Source organism: Lampetra fluviatilis, chromosome 63 (assembly GCF_964198595.1).
Source record: "Lampetra fluviatilis chromosome 63, kcLamFluv1.1, whole genome shotgun sequence".
NCBI classification, from domain to species: Eukaryota; Metazoa; Chordata; class Hyperoartia; order Petromyzontiformes; family Petromyzontidae; genus Lampetra; species Lampetra fluviatilis.
This window is the reverse complement of record NC_136337.1, coordinates 4,692,053-4,705,439: the sequence shown is the minus strand read 5'-3', so window position 1 is coordinate 4,705,439 and position 13,387 is coordinate 4,692,053. Positions and strand designations below refer to the sequence as shown.

Below are 13,387 nucleotides of genomic sequence, written 5' to 3'. Positions count from 1 at the left end.
TGAACACCCACCTATTTATACATAAGTGTCATGAGATCTGGGTTACACATGATAACGAATTATGGAAGTTTTGTATTGAAGTAGTGAACCAAAGGATCATTTAAAAGATATACAATACAAATTATGTCAATTCTCCATGACCAAAATAATATGTATTCCATGGGTATAACCAGAGCCTGCCCAACCACCTTTGTCTTCCCAGTAGCTATCATAGCACGTGGTAGCAGAAAATTATGTTATGTGGGGAGGGCCTCCCTATGATTGATCACGTACCATGCAAGAGTTCCAACTGCGATGCGAGTGCTGTGAACCCTGCTCACAAGCGAACCAAACATGGCGGTGGTGAAGACACACACCCAGACACAAAAGGGTTCATGACCTCAAGGCAACAGCTGCTTTGTGAGAGGAAATAAAAAGGACCGCAACTGGCCAATGATGACCCAAGGAGCAAAAGCAAAGGGACCCCTGATTCTCCGAGAGCAAATCAAAAGGTCAGCAACTTAACAACAGCTGACCCAAAGAAGCAAAAAAAAGCCTCTTAAACGCAGCCATAGTTACAATGAAAAAATAAATGAAAGTACATTTGCAACAAGTCATCGGCATTGAATGTGTGTGGACATACCTCATTGGATTTTAAGTCTAACACCTTAACCACTCGGCCACCATGACACCCTGATCCATGTGTTCCTCTAACGAATATCTAAGTGTATTAGTCCGGTCCAATAACAAATTACTTACGAACATTGAAAAAATACGTGAATAAACTCAAATCCGCTAACAACAGGATTTGAATGTGTATGGCCATACCCGATTCGAAATCAAGTCAAACGCCTGAACTTCTTGGCCACTATGACACCTTGAACCATGTATTCCTCTAACGAATATCTAAGTTTATTAGTCCGGTCCATTATCATCAAAATTGCGTATAAACTTCTCACAATAAGTGAGAAAACTTCAAACCGTCATGGACAGGATTTGAACCTGTGCGGGGAGACCCCATTGGATTTCAAGTCCAACGCCTTAACCACTCAGCCACCATGACACTGGAACCTACATTCCTCTCACATATCTGAGTTTCTTAGTCTCATCCAATAACTCAAAATGCTTCGTAAACATCTCAAAAATATGTAAGAACACTTAAAACCCTCATCTACAGGATTTGAATGTGTGTGGCAAATCCCAATTGGAAATCAAGTCAAACGCCTGAACTACTTGGCCACCATGACACCTTGATCCATGTGTTCCTCTAACGAATATCTAAGTTTATTAGTCCTGGCCATTAACATCAAAATTAAGTATAGACTGCTCACAATAAGTGAGAAAACTTCAAACCGTCATGGACAGGATTTGAACCTGTGCGGGGAGACCCCATTGGATTTCGAGTCCAACGCCTTAACCACTCGGCCACCATGACACTGAAACCAACATTCCACTAACAGGTATCTGAGTTTCCTAGTCTATTCCAATATCTCAAAATTCCTTATAAACGTCACAAAAATACGTGAGAACACTTCAAAGGATAAGATTTGAATCTGTGTGGATATACCCCATTCGATATCAAGTCGAATGCCTTAACTACTCGGCCACCATGACACCCTGATGCATGTGTTCTTCTAGCGAATATCTAAGTTTATTCAATAACCTCAAATTACTTATAAACATCTCAAAAATACGTGAAAAACTCAAATCGTCTAACAACAGGATTTGAATGTGTATGACCATACCCAATTGGAAATCAAGTCTAACGCCTGAACTACTTGGCCACCAGAATACCTTGATACTTGTGTTCCTCTAACGAATATCTAAGTGTATTAGTCCGGTCCATTAACCTCAAATTGCTTATAAACATTGAAAAAAGAAAGTGAGAGAACTTCAAAACGTCATGGACAGGATTTGAACCTGTGCGGGGAGACCCCATTGGATTTCAAGTCCAACGCCTTAACCACTCGGCCACCATGACAATGTCAGCTACGTTCCTCTAACATATCTGAGTTTCTTAGTCTCATCCAATAACTCAAAATGCTTCGTAAACATCTCAAAAATATGTGAGAACACTTAAAACCATCATCGACAGGATTTGAATGTGTGTGGCCATTTCCGATTGGAAACCAAGTCGAACGCCTGAACTACTTGGCCACCAAGACACCTTGATCCATGTGTTCCTCTAACGAATATCTAAGTTAATTAGTCCGGTCCATTAACATCAAAATTACGTATAAACTTCTCACAATAAGTGAGAAAACTTCAAACCGTCATGGACAGGATTTGAACATGTGCGGGGAGACAACACTGGATTTTGAGCCCAACGCCTTAACCACTCAGCCACCATGACACTGAAACTTATCTTCCTCTAACAGATATCTAAGTTTCCTCGTCTATTCCAAAATCTCGAAATTCCTTATGAACGTCACAAAAATACGTGAGAACACTTCAAAGCTTCCAAGGATAAGCTTTTAATCTGTGTGGATATACCCCATTCGAAATCAAGTCGAATGTCTTAACTACTCGGCCACCATGACACTGGTACCTATATTCCTCTAACATATCTGAGTTTCTTAGTCTCATCCAATAACTCAAAATGCTTCGTAAACATCTCAAAAATATGTGAGAACACTTAAAACCATCATCGACAGGATTTAGAATGTGTGTGGCCAATCCCAATTGGAAATCAAGTCAAACGCCTGAACTACTTGGCCACCATGACACCTTGATCCATGTGTTCCTCTAACGAATATCTAAGTTTATTAGTCCGGGCCATTAACATCAAAATTAAGTATAAACTTCTCACAATAAGTGAGAAAACTTCAAACCGTCATGGACAGGATTTGAACCTGTGCGGGGAGACCCCATTGGATTTCGAGTCCAACGCCTTAACCACTCGGCCACCATGACACTGAAACCGATATTCCTCTAACAGGTATCTGAGTTTCTAAGTCTCATCCAATAACTCAAAATGCTTCGGAAACATCTCAAAAATATGTGAGAACACTTAAAACCATCATCGACAGGATTTGAATGTGTGTGGCCAATCCCGATTGGAAATCAAGTCAAACGCCTGAACTACTTGGCCACCAGAATACCTTGATACTTGTGTTCCTCTAACGAATATCTAAGTGTATTAGTCCGGTCCATTAACCTCAAACTGCTTATAAACATTGAAAAAAGAAAGTGAGAGAACTTCAAAACGTCATGGACAGGATTTGAACCTGTGCGGGGAAGACCCCATTGGATTTCAAGTCCAACGCCTTAACCACTCGGCCACCATGACACTGTCACCTACGTTCCTCTAACATATCTGAGTTTCTTAGTCTCATCCAATTACTCAAAATGCTTCGTAAACATCTCAAAAATATGTGAGAACACTTAAAACCATCATCGACAGGATTTGACTGTGTGTGGCTATTTCCGATTGGAAATCAAGTCGAACGCCTGAACTACTTGGCCACCATCATACCTTGATCCATGTGTTCCTCTAACGAATATCTAAGTTTATTAGTCCGGTCCATTAACATCAAAATTATGTATAAACCTCTCACAATAAGTGAGAAAACTTCAAACCGTCATGGACAGGATTTGAACCTGTGCGGGGAGACAACATTGGAGTTTGAGTCCAACGCCTTAACCACTCGGCCACCATGACACTGAAACTTATTTTCCTCTAACAGATATCTAAGTTTCCTCGTCTATTCCAAAATCTCGAAATTCCTTATGAACGTCACAAAAATACGTGAGAACACTTCAAAGCTTCCAAGTGTAATGCGGGCGTAAGCGACCTTCCGGATGTGACGTCACGGGGGGTCGAGTCATGTGACGTGGGGGGAAGGTTCGGGGCTTTAAGCGGGTAAACCGGAAGGGGAAGTCAGTCGGGGTGTGAGCGGAAAAGAGTGAGGCCACGCGGGCAAGTGTGGAGAGGGGGGGCGCCGACGGCCATCGGGAGCCAACCCCGAAGATAAGAGGAAGCTGCGGAGTGGTGTGCAGCTGGGGAGGAGACAGCCAGGAGGGCTGCGTGTTAGAGGCAGCGGTGTGGCTGCCAGGAGGAGCTGCGGAGAGAGAGAGAGAGGGGGCTGCTTGTTAGAGGCAGCGGTGTGGCTGCCAGGAGGAGCTGCGGAGAGAGAGAGAGAGAGCAAGAAGCTGTGAGAGCTGCGGAGGGAGAAGAGCAGCAGAGAGTACAGCCAAGGGGGGCTGTGTGAGAGAAACAGCAGCGGAGCTGCTGTTGTGGATCGGGCCGACATTGGAGTCAGCACCGTGGAGAAGCTACAGAGTAAAGACAGCCGTGTGGGTGTACAGCACGAACCGAATAATAAAGGACACTGAGCCAGACATCGTGGTCCAGTCGTTTATTACACTGGTGTCGGAAGTGCAACGGCATGTCGAAACAAGTGAGGAAGAAAGTTAATCCGGCGCCTGCATCGGCTTCTTCGTCCGACGACGACGAACTCCCTCCAACCGCGGATCCTGTTGGGGTGGTGGAGGAGAGCCCGGCTGAGGCGACCACGGGAACGGGAGTGGAGGATGTTGGCGCGGTGGCGGGTCCGTCGACATCATCAGACGCGGATCAACGATGGCAAGCGATGGCGGTACAACTGGAGGCACTTCAGGACGTCCTGGCGCATCTATGCCATCTCGTCGCGCCAGGGACGATGGATGATGCAAGTGGTGCTCCGCGGGCCGCCACGTTGCCTGTCCTGCCGCCGCCATTGCCCACGCGGCAAGAGGCCGCCATTTTGCGCGCTCCGTGGCGCCAAACCGCCATCTTGGCCACGCCGCGGGCCGACGCCATTTTGAATTGGCCATCACAACCACCACCATTGGAAGACGGCGGGAAGAGGAGTCGGAGTCGCCACCTTACAACAGTTAAAGAATTTTCCGTCGGTGGGGACTGGAGCGCGTTCGCCTGCCGCTTCTTGGCGGCGGTACGCACAGCAAGATGGACCGATGCGGAGGCTTTGGAGGTGTTGCCGACTCTCCTGGACGACGAATCTGTCCGATTCTTCCGTTCCATAGCGACCGATAAGAAGGCAACTTTATGTGGTGTTTTTCAAGAAATGGCCGATGCTTATGAGCCACCAGATGATGCGCATCGGCGATTCGCTCAACGACAACGAGCACCAGAGGAGTCGCCCGTGGCGTTCAGGGGTGCGGTGCTGGAGCTGGCCATGGCAGCTTATCCTGAGACGCCACAGGACCTGCTTGAGCCTCTCATATTAGGGAAAATGTTGGAGCTGTCTCGGGATCTAGGGATCCCCATGCCTGTGTGTGGGCATGAGAAGCTAACTTCCCGGATGGCTGCTAAGTGTCTCGATGCGCAATTCAACCTCCGTCGCTGGAAACAAGTGACGGCGTGGACGGGGGGGCCCGTCAAAGATGGGGATGCGCTGGGGTGGAACCCTGCACAGGCCGTCTATGTTCCGGATGACCGGGGCCCTCAACAACTGACGGCCGCCTCCGCTCCATGGACGGGACGCGGCGGGCCGAGACCGCGCGCGGTGCTACCAGAACGGGGCCGTCAGGAGGCGAGGCCTGCGCTTCGGCGCAACGAGGCCGAATGTTTCCGCTGCGGGCGTAGGGGCCACTACGCCAGAGACTGCTGGGCCCGCTTCCCGGCTCCGCCGCAGCAGGAGGCCTCGGCACCGGTCAAGTCGGCTAAAGATCCTCCGAAACAGGCCGGCCGTGACATTGCGAGGGACGAGGGGCCCTGCTCGGAGGACGCCTGCCAGGTCTGCGGGACCTTCGAGCCCTGCAGCCCTTCCGACCCAGCTGCGGGCACGGTCACAGGACAAGCCCAAGACTAACTCTTTAGAGACACGGGACGGCGGTGGACTTCCAGCTGCGACAGGGGGATTACCCCCTGTCGTTCCTCGACTTTCATCGCGTTCCCGTTCTGCGAGTGGGCCGCCGACCGTCCGGGACGGGCCGGCGACCCGCACACGTTCCAAATCGCTTACGTTTCGTTGAGTGTTGTTGTCTTGTCATTTTCTTCTTACAGTTGTATTTATTGCATGCTTTTTGTACGCTCGTTGATGTTAATTGCGTTGTTGTTGTTGTTCTTGCTGTTACATTGTATGCTTAGTGTCCTTTAGGGGGGGAAGCTCGGTTCGCCGCATTACGATTTGCTATTGGTCAGCCGAGGTCGGCTGGGATTTTTCTACGGGGGAGGGTGGTGTAATGCGGGCGTAAGCGACCTTCCGGATGTGACGTCACGGGGGGTCGAGTCATGTGACGTGGGGGGAAGGTTCGGGGCTTTAAGCGGGTAAACCGGAAGGGGAAGTCAGTCGGGGTGTGAGCGGAAAAGAGTGAGGCCACGCGGGCAAGTGTGGAGAGGGGGGGCGCCGACGGCCATCGGGAGCCAACCCCGAAGATAAGAGGAAGCTGCGGAGTGGTGTGCAGCTGGGGAGGAGACAGCCAGGAGGGCTGCGTGTTAGAGGCAGCGGTGTGGCTGCCAGGAGGAGCTGCGGAGAGAGAGAGAGAGGGGGCTGCTTGTTAGAGGCAGCGGTGTGGCTGCCAGGAGGAGCTGCGGAGAGAGAGAGAGAGAGCAAGAAGCTGTGAGAGCTGCGGAGGGAGAAGAGCAGCAGAGAGTACAGCCAAGGGGGGCTGTGTGAGAGAAACAGCAGCGGAGCTGCTGTTGTGGATCGGGCCGACATTGGAGTCAGCACCGTGGAGAAGCTACAGAGTAAAGACAGCCGTGTGGGTGTACAGCACGAACCGAATAATAAAGGACACTGAGCCAGACATCGTGGTCCAGTCGTTTATTACACAAGGATAAGCTTTTAATCTGTGTGGATATACCCCATTCGAAATCAAGTCGAATGTCTTAACTACACGGCCACCATGACACTGGCACCTATATTCCTCTAACATATCTGAGTTTCTTAGTCTCATCCAATAACTCAAAATGCTTCGTAAACATCTCAAAAATATGTGAGAACACTTAAAACCATCATTGACAGGATTTGACTGTGTGTGGCCATTTCCGATTGGAAATCAAGTCAAACGCCTGAACTACTTGGCCACCATGCCACCTTGATCCATGTGTTCCTCTAACGAATATCTAAGTGTATTAGTCCGGTCCATTAACCTCAAATTGCTTATAAACATTGAAAAAAGAAAGTGAGAGAACTTCAAAACGTCATGGACAGGATTTTAACCTGTGCGGGGAGACCCCATTGGATTTCAAGTCCAACGCCTTAACCACTCGGCCAACATGACACTGTCACCTACGTTCCTCTAACATATCTGAGTTTCTTAGTCTCATCCAATAACTCAAAATGCTTCGTAAACATCTCAAAAATATGTGAGAACACTTAAAACCATAATCGACAGGATTTGAATGTGCGTGGCCAATTCTGATTTCGATTCGAAATCAAGTCAAACGCCTGAACTTCTTGGCCACTATGACACCTTGAACCATGTATTCCTCTAACGAATATCTAAGTTTATTAGTCCGGTCCATTATCATCAAAATTGCGTATAAACTTCTCACAATAAGTGAGAAAACTTCAAAACGTCATGGACAGGATTTGAACCTGTGCGGGGAGACCCCATTGGATTTCAAGTCCAACGCCTTAACCACTCGGCCACCATGACACTGGAACCTACATTCCTCTCACATATCTGAGTTTCTTAGTCTCATCCAATAACTCAAAATGCTTCGTAAACATCTCAAAAATATGTAAGAACACTTAAAACCCTCATCTACAGGATTTGAATGTGTGTGGCAAATCCCAATTGGAAATCAAGTCAAACGCCTGAACTACTTGGCCACCATGACACCTTGATCCATGTGTTCCTCTAACGAATATCTAAGTTTATTAGTCCTGGCCATTAACATCAAAATTAAGTATAGACTGCTCACAATAAGTGAGAAAACTTCAAACCGTCATGGACAGGATTTGAACCTGTGCGGGGAGACCCCATTGGATTTCGAGTCCAACGCCTTAACCACTCGGCCACCATGACACTGAAACCAACATTCCACTAACAGGTATCTGAGTTTCCTAGTCTATTCCAATATCTCAAAATTCCTTATAAACGTCACAAAAATACGTGAGAACACTTCAAAGGATAAGATTTGAATCTGTGTGGATATACCCCATTCGATATCAAGTCGAATGCCTTAACTACTCGGCCACCATGACACCCTGATGCATGTGTTCTTCTAGCGAATATCTAAGTTTATTCAATAACCTCAAATTACTTATAAACATCTCAAAAATACGTGAAAAACTCAAATCGGCTAACAACAGGATTTGAATGTGTATGACCATACCCAATTGGAAATCAAGTCTAACGCCTGAACTACTTGGCCACCAGAATACCTTGATACTTGTGTTCCTCTAACGAATATCTAAGTGTATTAGTCCGGTCCATTAACCTCAAATTGCTTATAAACATTGAAAAAAGAAAGTGAGAGAACTTCAAAACGTCATGGACAGGATTTGAACCTGTGCGGGGAGACCCCATTGGATTTCAAGTCCAACGCCTTAACCACTCGGCCACCATGACACTGTCAGCTACGTTCCTCTAACATATCTGAGTTTCTTAGTCTCATCCAATAACTCAAAATGCTTCGTAAACATCTCAAAAATATGTGAGAACACTTAAAACCATCATCGACAGGATTTGAATGTGTGTGGCCATTTCCGATTGGAAACCAAGTCGAACGCCTGAACTACTTGGCCACCAAGACACCTTGATCCATGTGTTCCTCTAACGAATATCTAAGTTAATTAGTCCGGTCCATTAACATCAAAATTACGTATAAACTTCTCACAATAAGTGAGAAAACTTCAAACCGTCATGGACAGGATTTGAACATGTGCGGGGAGACAACACTGGATTTTGAGCCCAACGCCTTAACCACTCAGCCACCATGACACTGAAACTTATCTTCCTCTAACAGATATCTAAGTTTCCTCGTCTATTCCAAAATCTCGAAATTCCTTATGAACGTCACAAAAATACGTGAGAACACTTCAAAGCTTCCAAGGATAAGCTTTTAATCTGTGTGGATATACCCCATTCGAAATCAAGTCGAATGTCTTAACTACTCGGCCACCATGACACTGGTACCTATATTCCTCTAACATATCTGAGTTTCTTAGTCTTATCCAATAACTCAAAATGCTTCGTAAACATCTCAAAAATATGTGAGAACACTTAAAACCATCATCGACAGGATTTAGAATGTGTGTGGCCAATCCCAATTGGAAATCAAGTCAAACGCCTGAACTACTTGGCCACCATGACACCTTGATCCATGTGTTCCTCTAACGAATATCTAAGTTTATTAGTCCGGGCCATTAACATCAAAATTAAGTATAAACTTCTCACAATAAGTGAGAAAACTTCAAACCGTCATGGACAGGATTTGAACCTGTGCGGGGAGACCCCATTGGATTTCGAGTCCAACGCCTTAACCACTCGGCCACCATGACACTGAAACCGATATTCCTCTAACAGGTATCTGAGTTTCTAAGTCTCATCCAATAACTCAAAATGCTTCGGAAACATCTCAAAAATATGTGAGAACACTTAAAACCATCATCGACAGGATTTGAATGTGTGTGGCCAATCCCGATTGGAAATCAAGTCAAACGCCTGAACTACTTGGCCACCATGCCACCTTGATCCATGTGTTCCTCTAACGAATATCTAAGTGTATTAGTCCGGTCCATTAACCTCAAATTGCTTATAAACATTGAAAAAAGAAAGTGAGAGAACTTCAAAACGTCATGGACAGGATTTTAACCTGTGCGGGGAGACCCCATTGGATTTCAAGTCCAACGCCTTAACCACTCGGCCAACATGACACTGTCACCTACGTTCCTCTAACATATCTGAGTTTCTTAGTCTCATCCAATAACTCAAAATGCTTCGTAAACATCTCAAAAATATGTGAGAACACTTAAAACCATAATCGACAGGATTTGAATGTGCGTGGCCAATTCTGATTTCGATTGGAAATCAAGTCGAACGCCTGAACTACTTGGCCACCATGACACCTTGATCGATGTGTTCCTCTAACGAATATCTAAGTTTATTAGTCCGGTCCATTAACATCAAAATTACGTATAAACTTCTAACAATAAGTGAGAAAATTTCAAACCGTCATGGACAGGATTTGAACCTGTGCGAGGAGACCCCATTGGATTTCGAGTCCAACGCCTTAACCACTCGGCCACCATGACACGGAAACTGATATTCCTCTAACAGGTATCTGAGTTTCTAAGTCTCATCCAATAACTCAAAATGCTTCGTAAACATCTCAAAAATATGTGAGAACACTTAAAACCATCATCGACAGGATTTGAATGTGTGTGGCAAATCCAGATTGGAAATCAAGTCGAACGCCTGAACTACTTGGCCACCATGACACCTTGATCGATGTGTTCCTCTAACGAATATCTAAGTTTACTAGTCCGGTCCATTAACATCAAAATTAAGTATAAACTTCTCACAATAAGTGAGAAAACTTCAGACCGTCATGGACAGGATTTGAACCTGTGTGGGGAGACCCCATTGGATTTCGAGTCCAACGCCTTAACCACTCGGCCACCATGACACTGAAACTGATATTCCTCTAACAGGTATCTGAGTTTCCTAGTCTATTCCAATATCTCAAAATTCCTTATAAACGTCACAAAAATACGTGAGAACAAATCAAAGGATAAGATTTTACTCTGTGTGGATATACCCCATTCGATATCAAGTCGAATGCCTTAACTACTCGGCCACCATGACACTGTCACCTACGTTCCTCTAACATATCTGAGTTTCTTAGTCTCATCCAATAACTCAAAATGCTTCGTAAACATCTCAAAAATATGTGAGAACACTTAAAACCATAATCGACAGGATTCCGATTGGAAATCAAGTCGAACGCCTGAACTACTTGGCCACCAAGACACCTTGATCCATGTGTTCCTCTAACGAATATCTAAGTTTATTAGTCCGGTCCATTAACATCAAAATTACGTATAAACTTCTCACAATAAGTGAGAAAACTTCAAACCGTCATGGACAGGATTTGAGCATGTGCGGGGAGACAACACTGGATTTTGAGTCCAACGCCTTAACCACTCAGCCACCATGACACTGAAACTTATCTTCCTCTAACAGATATCTAAGTTTCCTCGTCTATTCCAAAATCTCGAAATTCCTTATGCACGTCACAAAAATACGTGAGAACACTTCAAAGCTTCCAAGGATAAGCTTTTAATCTGTGTGGATATACCCCATTCGAAATCAAGTCGAATGTCTTAACTACTCGGCCACCATGACACTGGTACCTATATTCCTCTAACATATCTGAGTTTCTTAGTCTCATCCAATAACTCAAAATGCTTCGTAAACATCTCAAAAATATGTGAGAACACTTAAAACCATCATCGACAGGATTTAGAATGTGTGTGGCCAATCCCAATTGGAAATCAAGTCAAACGCCTGAACTACTTGGCCACCATGACACCTTGATCCATGTGTTCCTCTAACGAATATCTAAGTTTATTAGTCCGGGCCATTAACATCAAAATTAAGTATAAACTTCTCACAATAAGTGAGAAAACTTCAAACCGTCATGGACAGGATTTGAACCTGTGCGGGGAGACCCCATTGGATTTCGAGTCCAACGCCTTAACCATTCGGCCACCATGACACTGAAACTGATATTCCTCTAACAGGTATCTGAGTTTTCTAGTCTATTCCAATATCTCAAAATTCCTTATAAACGTCACAAAAATACGTGAGAACAAATCAAAGGATAAGATTTTACTCTGTGTGGATATACCCCATTCGATATCAAGTCGAATGCCTTAACTACTCGGCCACCATGACACTGTCACCTACGTTCCTCTAACATATCTGAGTTTCTTAGTCTCATCCAATAACTCAAAATGCTTCGTAAACATCTCAAAAATATGTGAGAACACTTAAAACCATAATCGACAGGATTCCGATTGGAAATCAAGTCGAACGCCTGAACTACTTGGCCACCATGACACCTTGATCGATGTGTTCCTCTAACGAATATCTACGTTTATGAGTCCGGTCCATTAACATCAAAATTACGTATAAACTTCTCACAATAAGTGAGAAAACTTCAAACCGTCATGGACAGGATTTGAACCTGTGCGTGGAGACCCCATTGGATTTCAAGTCCAACGCCTTAACCACTCGGCCACCATGACACTGGAGCCTATATTCCTCTCACATATCTGAGTTTCTTAGTCTCATCCAATAACTCAAAATGCTTCGTAAACATCTCAAAAATATGTGAGAACACTTAAAACCATAATCGACAGGATTTGAATGTGCGTGGCCAATTCTGATTCCGATTGGAAATCAAGTCGAACGCCTGAACTACTTGGCCACCATGACACCTTGATCAATGTGTTCCTCTAACGAATATCTAAGTTTACTAGTCCGGTCCATTAACATCAAAATTAAGTATAAACTTCTCACAATAAGTGAGAAAACTTCAAACCGTCATGGACAGGATTTGAACCTGTGCGGGGAGACCCCATTGGATTTCAAGTCCAACGCCTTAACCACTCGGCCACCATGACACGGAAACTGATATTCCTCTAACAGGTATCTGAGTTTCCTAGTCTATTCCAATATCTCAAAATTCCTTATAAACGTCACAAAAATACGTGAGAACAAATCAAAGGATAAGATTTTACTCTGTGTGGATATACCCCATTCGATATCAAGTCGAATGCCTTAACTACTCGGCCACCATGACTCCCTGCTGCATGTGTTCTTCTAGCGAATATCTAAGTTTATTCAATAACCTCAAATTACTTATAAACATCTCAAAAATACGTCAAAAACTCAAATCAGCTAACAACAGGATTTGAATGTGTATGACCATAACCAATTGGAAATCACATCTAACGCCTGAGCTACTTTGCCACCAGAATACCTTGATCCATGTGTTCCTCTAACGAATATCTAAGTGTATTAGTCCGGTCCATTAACCTCAAATTGCTTATAAACATTGAAAAAAGAAAGTGAGAGAACTTCAAAACATCATGGACAGGATTTGAACCTGTGCAGGGAGACCCCATTGGATTTCAAGTCCAACGCCTTAACCACTCTGCCACCATGACACTGTCACCTACGTTCCTCTAACATATCTGAGTTTCTTAGTCTCATCCAATAACTCAAAATGCTTCGTAAACATCTCAAAAATATGTGAGAACACTTAAAACCATAATCGACAGGATTTGAATGTGCGTGGCCAATTCTGATTACGATTAGAAATCAAGTCGAACGCCTGAACTACTTGGCCACCATGACACCTTGATCGATGTGTTCCTCTAACGAATATCTAAGTTTATCAGTCCGGTCCATTAACATCAAAATTACGTATAAACTTCTCACAATA

At 44.7% G+C, this 13,387-nt stretch overlaps 20 non-coding genes across 20 annotated transcripts; all 20 read right to left on the bottom strand.

Moving 5' to 3' along the window:
• Nucleotides 1–960: 960 nt before the first annotated feature.
• Nucleotides 961–1,042, bottom strand: TRNAS-UGA (transfer RNA serine (anticodon UGA)). The gene has a single exon. It is a non-coding gene; the product is annotated as a tRNA-Ser (tRNA).
• Nucleotides 1,043–1,332: 290 nt separating this feature from the next.
• Nucleotides 1,333–1,414, bottom strand: TRNAS-CGA (transfer RNA serine (anticodon CGA)). The gene has a single exon. It is a non-coding gene; the product is annotated as a tRNA-Ser (tRNA).
• Nucleotides 1,415–1,878: 464 nt separating this feature from the next.
• On the bottom strand, nucleotides 1,879–1,960 carry TRNAS-UGA (transfer RNA serine (anticodon UGA)). The gene has a single exon. It is a non-coding gene; the product is annotated as a tRNA-Ser (tRNA).
• A 290-nt stretch (nucleotides 1,961–2,250) lies between these two features.
• Nucleotides 2,251–2,332, bottom strand: TRNAL-CAA (transfer RNA leucine (anticodon CAA)). The gene has a single exon. It is a non-coding gene; the product is annotated as a tRNA-Leu (tRNA).
• Nucleotides 2,333–2,810: 478 nt separating this feature from the next.
• TRNAS-CGA (transfer RNA serine (anticodon CGA)) lies at nucleotides 2,811–2,892 on the bottom strand. Its single transcript has one exon. It is a non-coding gene; the product is annotated as a tRNA-Ser (tRNA).
• A 293-nt stretch (nucleotides 2,893–3,185) lies between these two features.
• Nucleotides 3,186–3,268, bottom strand: TRNAS-UGA (transfer RNA serine (anticodon UGA)). The gene has a single exon. It is a non-coding gene; the product is annotated as a tRNA-Ser (tRNA).
• Nucleotides 3,269–3,558: 290 nt separating this feature from the next.
• On the bottom strand, nucleotides 3,559–3,640 carry TRNAL-CAA (transfer RNA leucine (anticodon CAA)). Its single transcript has one exon. It is a non-coding gene; the product is annotated as a tRNA-Leu (tRNA).
• Nucleotides 3,641–7,124: 3,484 nt separating this feature from the next.
• TRNAS-UGA (transfer RNA serine (anticodon UGA)) lies at nucleotides 7,125–7,206 on the bottom strand. The gene has a single exon. It is a non-coding gene; the product is annotated as a tRNA-Ser (tRNA).
• Nucleotides 7,207–7,502: 296 nt separating this feature from the next.
• Nucleotides 7,503–7,584, bottom strand: TRNAS-UGA (transfer RNA serine (anticodon UGA)). The gene has a single exon. It is a non-coding gene; the product is annotated as a tRNA-Ser (tRNA).
• A 290-nt stretch (nucleotides 7,585–7,874) lies between these two features.
• TRNAS-CGA (transfer RNA serine (anticodon CGA)) lies at nucleotides 7,875–7,956 on the bottom strand. The gene has a single exon. It is a non-coding gene; the product is annotated as a tRNA-Ser (tRNA).
• Nucleotides 7,957–8,420: 464 nt separating this feature from the next.
• TRNAS-UGA (transfer RNA serine (anticodon UGA)) lies at nucleotides 8,421–8,502 on the bottom strand. The gene has a single exon. It is a non-coding gene; the product is annotated as a tRNA-Ser (tRNA).
• A 290-nt stretch (nucleotides 8,503–8,792) lies between these two features.
• Nucleotides 8,793–8,874, bottom strand: TRNAL-CAA (transfer RNA leucine (anticodon CAA)). The gene has a single exon. It is a non-coding gene; the product is annotated as a tRNA-Leu (tRNA).
• Nucleotides 8,875–9,352: 478 nt separating this feature from the next.
• TRNAS-CGA (transfer RNA serine (anticodon CGA)) lies at nucleotides 9,353–9,434 on the bottom strand. Its single transcript has one exon. It is a non-coding gene; the product is annotated as a tRNA-Ser (tRNA).
• A 293-nt stretch (nucleotides 9,435–9,727) lies between these two features.
• On the bottom strand, nucleotides 9,728–9,809 carry TRNAS-UGA (transfer RNA serine (anticodon UGA)). Its single transcript has one exon. It is a non-coding gene; the product is annotated as a tRNA-Ser (tRNA).
• Nucleotides 9,810–10,105: 296 nt separating this feature from the next.
• On the bottom strand, nucleotides 10,106–10,187 carry TRNAS-CGA (transfer RNA serine (anticodon CGA)). The gene has a single exon. It is a non-coding gene; the product is annotated as a tRNA-Ser (tRNA).
• A 292-nt stretch (nucleotides 10,188–10,479) lies between these two features.
• TRNAS-CGA (transfer RNA serine (anticodon CGA)) lies at nucleotides 10,480–10,561 on the bottom strand. The gene has a single exon. It is a non-coding gene; the product is annotated as a tRNA-Ser (tRNA).
• Nucleotides 10,562–11,571: 1,010 nt separating this feature from the next.
• On the bottom strand, nucleotides 11,572–11,653 carry TRNAS-CGA (transfer RNA serine (anticodon CGA)). Its single transcript has one exon. It is a non-coding gene; the product is annotated as a tRNA-Ser (tRNA).
• Nucleotides 11,654–12,103: 450 nt separating this feature from the next.
• Nucleotides 12,104–12,185, bottom strand: TRNAS-UGA (transfer RNA serine (anticodon UGA)). The gene has a single exon. It is a non-coding gene; the product is annotated as a tRNA-Ser (tRNA).
• A 296-nt stretch (nucleotides 12,186–12,481) lies between these two features.
• Nucleotides 12,482–12,563, bottom strand: TRNAS-UGA (transfer RNA serine (anticodon UGA)). The gene has a single exon. It is a non-coding gene; the product is annotated as a tRNA-Ser (tRNA).
• Nucleotides 12,564–13,027: 464 nt separating this feature from the next.
• On the bottom strand, nucleotides 13,028–13,109 carry TRNAS-UGA (transfer RNA serine (anticodon UGA)). The gene has a single exon. It is a non-coding gene; the product is annotated as a tRNA-Ser (tRNA).
• Between the last annotated feature and the right edge of the window lie 278 nt (nucleotides 13,110–13,387).